At 45.1% G+C, this 6,000-nt stretch overlaps 1 protein-coding gene across 1 annotated transcript in view; it reads right to left on the reverse strand.

Moving 5' to 3' along the window:
• The window catches only part of LOC121578357 (receptor-type tyrosine-protein phosphatase F), a 231,295-nt gene that overhangs the window by 19,528 nt on the left and 205,767 nt on the right, over positions 1 to 6,000 (reverse strand). The gene's annotated exons all lie outside the window — the stretch shown is intronic.

A 6,000-nucleotide genomic window follows, 5' to 3' on the forward strand; every position in this document is an offset into this window, starting at 1 on the left:
ACATTCTCTGAGTCCATGGATGTTAATAGAGTCCAGCAGAACAGCTCCTGACTATATAAATGACAGCTGACAGCTCCTGACTATGATAAAGAGTCCAGAAGCATAGCTCCTGACTATATAAATGACACTGACATTCTCTGAGTCCATGGATGTTAACAGAGTCCAGCAGAACAGCTCCTGACTATATAAATAGATGGATGTTAACAGAGCAGCAGCACAGCTCCTGACTATATAAATGACACTGACATTCTCTGAGTCCATGGATGTTAATAGAGTCCAGCAGAACAGCTCCTGACTATATAAATGACACTGACATTCTCTGAGTCCATGGATGTTAACAGAGTCCAGCAGAACAGCTCCTGACTATATAAATGACAGCTGACACTCCTGAGCCATGGATGTTAACAGAGTCAGCAGAACAGCTCCTGACTATATAAATGACACTGACATTCTCTGAGTCCATGGATGTTAACAGAGTCCAGCAGAACAGCTCCTGACTATATAAATGACACTGACATTCTCTGAGTCCATGGATGTTAATAGAGTCTAGCAGAACAGCTCCTGACTATATAAATGACACTGACATTCTCTGAGTCCATGGATGTTAATAGAGTCCAGCAGAACAGCTCCTGACTATATAAATGACACTGACATTCTCTGAGTCCATGGATGTTAACAGAGTCCAGCAGCATAGCTCCTGACTATATAAATGACACTGACATTCTCTGAGTCCATGGATGTTAACAGAGTCCAGCAGCACAGCTCCTGACTATATAAATGCAGCATAGCTCCTGACTATATAAATGACACTGACATTCTCTGAGTCCATGGATGTTAATAGAGTCCAGCAGCATAGCTCCTGACTATATAAATGCAGACATTCTCTGAGTCTATATAAATGCAGAAGTCCTGAAAAAGCAGCACAGCTCCTGACTATATAAATGACACTGACATTCTCTGAGTCCATGGATGTTAACAGAGTCCAGCAGAACAGCTCCTGACTATATAAATGCAGCATAGCTCCTGACTATATAAATGACACTGACATTCTCTGAGTCCATGGATGTTAACAGAGTCCAGCAGCACAGCTCCTGACTATATAAATGACACTGACATTCTCTGAGTCTATGGATGTTAATAGAGTCCAGCAGAACAGCTCCTGACTATATAAATGACACTGACATTCTCTGAGTCCATGGATGTTAACAGAGTCTAGCAGAACAGCTCCTGACTATATAAATGACACTGACATTCTCTGAGTCCATGGATGTTAATAGAGTCTAGCAGAACAGCTCCTGACTATATAAATGACACTGACATTCTCTGAGTCCATGGATGTTAATAGAGTCCAGAACAGCCAAAGCAGCACAGCTCCTGACTATATAAATGACACTGACATTCTCTGAGTCCATGGATGTTAACAGAGTCCAGCAGCATAGCTCCTGACTATATAAATGACACTGACATTCTCTGAGTCCATGGATGTTAACAGAGTCCAGCAGCATAGCTCCTGACTATGTAAATGACACTGACATTCTCTGAGTCCATGGATGTTAATAGAGTCTAGCAGAACAGCTCCTGACTATATAAATGCAGCACAGCTCCTGACTATATAAATGACACTGACATTCTCTGAGTCCATGGATGTTAACAGAGTCCAGCAGCATAGCTCCTGACTATGTAAATGACACTGACATTCTCTGAGTCCATGGATGTTAACAGAGTCCAGCAGCATAGCTCCTGACTATATAAATGACACTGACATTCTCTGAGTCCATGGATGTTAATAGAGTCCAGCAGCATAGCTCCTGACTATATAAATGACACTGACATTCTCTGAGTCCATGGATGTTAACAGAGTCCAGCAGCATAGCTCCTGACTATATAAATGACACTGACATTCTCTGAGTCCATGGATGTTAATAGAGTCCAGCAGAACAGCTCCGACAATAAATGCAGCACAGCTCCTGACTATATAAATGACACTGACATTCCGAGTCCATGGATGTTAACAGAGTCCAGCAGCATAGCTCCTGACTATATAAATGACACTGACATTCTCTGAGTCCATGGATGTTAACAGAGTCAGCAGCATAGCTCCTGACTATATAAATGACACTGACATTCTCTGAGTCCATGGATGTTAACAGAGTCCAGCAGAACAGCTCCTGACTATGTAAATGACACTGACATTCTCTGAGTCCATGGATGTTAACAGAGTCCAGCAGCATAGCTCCTGACTATGTAAATGACACGACATTCTCTCTGAGTCCATGGATGTTAACAGAGTCCAGCAGCATAGCTCCTGACTATATAAATGACAATGACATTCTCTGAGTCCATGGATGTTAATAGAGTCCAGCAGCATAGCTCCTGACTATGTAAATGACACTGACATTCTCTGAGTCCATGGATGTTAACAGAGTCATCCCCGGCCCGCTAGCTACACGCAAACTACAACTGTGCTCCCTGCTAGCTGTGCTCCCTGCTAGCTAGCTGTGCTGAAGAACCAATTTGAACTGCCTCGGACTCACATATTGCTGTTCACTGGACCTTATGATCACTCAGCTGCACAGCTGATGCCTGCTGGACTGTTCCTTTACACGGTACCCTGTCCTGTTTATTCTGTTTAGCATTAGCCCAAACGTTATCGCTATTTCCAGTTGTTGTTTTAGTCTCTCTAATAACACCTGTGACTGCTTTATGCCTCTCTCCCATGTCAATTATGCCTTGCCTATTGCTGTTTGGGTTAGTTCTTATTATACAATTTCACTGTAGAACCCTAGTCCCTCTCAAACTGCCTCAAATAGTTCCTTTGTTCCACCCCCATACACGCCGAGACCGGCTCAATCGGGGTGGCTCCAGTGAGGCTATCTCTTTCATTGTTACCCAATGCTTAGGGTTACCTGAACTGTACTCATATCCTTCCATATCCTTTTCTGTACATAATGCCCTGAATCTTTTCTACAACGCCCGGAGAACTGCCCCCTTTATTCTATGTACCCAACGCACTAGAAGACCAGTTCTTAAAGCCTTTAGTCGTATCCTTATTCTAGTCATCCTCTGTTCCTCTGGTGATGTAGAGGCTAACCCAGGCCCTGCAGCCCCCAGTATCACTCCTACTCCCCAGGAGCTATCATTTGTTGACTTCTGTAACCGTAAAAGTCTTGGTTTTCTGCACGTAAATATCAGAAGCCTCCTTCCTAAGTTTGAGTTATTCACTGCGTTAGCACACTCGCCAACCCTGATGTTCTAGCAGTGTCTGAATCCTGGCTTAGGAAGGCCACCAAAAAATTCTGAAATGTCCATCCCCAACTATAACATTTTCCGTCTAGATAGAACTGCCAAAGGGGGTGGAGTTGCAATCTACTGTAGAGATAGCCTGCAGAGCTCTATCATACTATCCAGGTCTGTGCCCAAACAGTTTGAGCTTCTACTTCTAAAAATCCACCTTTCCAGAAATACATCTCTCACTGTTGCCGCTTGCTACAGACCCCTCAGCCCCCAGCTGTGCCCTGGACACCATATGTGAATTGATTGCCCCCATCTATCCTCAGAGTTCGTACTGCTTGGTGACCTAAATTGGGATCTGCTTAACACCCCGGCCATCCTACAATCTAAACTAGATGCCCTCAATCTCACACAAATTATCAACGAACCTACCAGGTACAACCCTAAATCCGTAAACATGGGTACCCTCATAGATATCATCCTGACTAACTTACCCTCTAAATACACCTCCGCTGTCTTCAACCAGGATCTCAGCGATCACTGCCTTATTGCCTGCGTCCGAACGGGTCCGCGGTCAAACGACCACCCTCATCACTGTCAAACGCACCCAAAAACACTTCAGCGAGCAGGCCTTCCTAATTGACCTGGCCCAGGTATCCTGGATGGATATAGATCTCATTCCGTCAGTAGAGGATGCCTGGTTGTTCTTTAAAAGTAATTTCCTCTCAATCTTAAATAAACATGCCCCATTCAAAAATACAGAACTAAGAACCGATATAGCCCCTGGTTCTCCTCAGACTCTGACTGCCCTTTACCAGCACAAAAACATCCTGTGGCGTACTGCATTAGCATCAAATAGCCCCCGCGATATGCAACTTTTCAGGGAAGTTAGGAATCAATATACACAAGCAGTTAGGAAAGCAAAGGCTAACTTTTTCAAACAGAAATTTGCATCCTGTAGCACTAACTCCAAAAGTTTTGGGACAATGTAAAGTCCATGGAAAATAAGAGCACTTCCTCCCAGCTGCCCACTGCACTGAGGCTAGGAAACACTATCACCACCGATAAATCTACAATAATCGAGAATTTCAACAAGCATTTTGCTACGGCTGGCCATGCTTTCCACCTGGCTACCACTACCCTGGCCACCAGCTCTGCACCCTCCGCTGCAACTTGCCCATGCCCCCGCTTCTCCTTCACACAAATCCAGACAGCTGATGTTCGAAAGAGCTGCAAAATCTGGACCCTTACAAATCATCTGGGCTAGACAATCTGGACCCTTTCTTTCTAAAACTAGCCGCTGAAATTGCTTCGCAACCCTATTACTAGCCCTGTTCAACTCTCTTTCGTAACGTCTGAGATCCCCAGAGATTGGAAAGCTGCCGCAGTCATCCCCCTCTTCAAAGGGGGTGACACTCTAGATCCAAACTGTTACAGACCCATATCCATCCTGCCTGCCTTTCAAAAAGTTTTTGAAAGCCAAGTAAAGAAACAGATCCCGACCATTTCGAATCCCACCGTACCTTCTCCGCTATGCAATCCGGTTTCCGAGCTGGTCATGGGTGCACTTCAGCCACGCTCAAGGTCCTAAACGATATTATAACCGCGATCGATAGATAGACAGTACTGTGCAGCCGTTTCATTGACCTGGCCAAGGCTTTCGACTCTGTCAACCGAATTCTTATTCTGGCAGACTAAATAGCCTTGGTTTCTCAAATGACTGCCTCGCCTGGTTCACCAACTACTTCTCAGATAGAGTTCAATGTGTCAAATCGCGGAGGGCCTGTTGTCTGGACCTATGGCAGTCTCTATGGGGGTGCCACAGGGTTCATTCTCGGGCCGACTCTTTCTGGGTGTATATCAATGACGCGCTCTTGCTGGGGGACTCTCAGATCCACCTCTAGCAGACGACACCATTTTGTATAATCTGGCCCTTCATTGGACACTGTGTTAACAAACCTCCAAACGAAGCTTCAATGCCATACAACACTCCTTCAGTAGCCTCCAACTGCTCTTAAACACTAGTAAAACTAAATGCATGCTCTTCAACCGAACGCTGCTTGTACCCGCCCAACCCGACTAAAATCACTACTCTTGACGGGTCCCCTGACCAGAGTATGTGGACAACTACAAATATCTAGGTGTCTGGTTAGACTGTAAACTCTCCTTCCAGACTCACATTAAGAATCTCCAATCCAAAGTTAAATCTAGAATCGGGTTTCCTATTTCGCAACAAAGCCTCCTTCACTCATGCTTGCCAAACATGCCCTCGTTAAACTGACTATCCTACCGATCCTTGACTCCGGTGATGTCATTTTACAAAATAGCCTCCAACACTCTACTCAGCAAATTGGATGTAGTCTATCACAGTGCCATCCGTTTTGTCTCCAAAGCCCCATATAATACACACCACTGTGACCTGTACGCTCTTGTTGGCTGGTCCTCACTACATATTCGTCGCCAAACCCACTGGCTCCAGGCCATCTATAAATCACTGCTAGGCAAATCCCCACCTTATCTTAGCTCATTGGTCACCATAGCAACACCCACCCGTAGCCTGCGGCTCCAGCAGGTATATCTCACTGGTCATCCCCAAAGCCAACACCTCCTTGGCCGTGAATTCCTTCCAGTTCTCTGCCGCCAATGACTGGAACAAATTGCAAAAATCTCTCGAAGCTGGAGACACTTATCTCCTCACTAACTTTAAGCATCAGTTGTCAGAGCACCTTACCGATCACTGCAGAACAGCCCATCTGAAATTAGCCCGCC

This window comes from Coregonus clupeaformis, chromosome 1 (assembly GCF_020615455.1).
Source record: "Coregonus clupeaformis isolate EN_2021a chromosome 1, ASM2061545v1, whole genome shotgun sequence".
In the NCBI taxonomy this organism is placed as follows: Eukaryota; Metazoa; Chordata; class Actinopteri; order Salmoniformes; family Salmonidae; genus Coregonus; species Coregonus clupeaformis.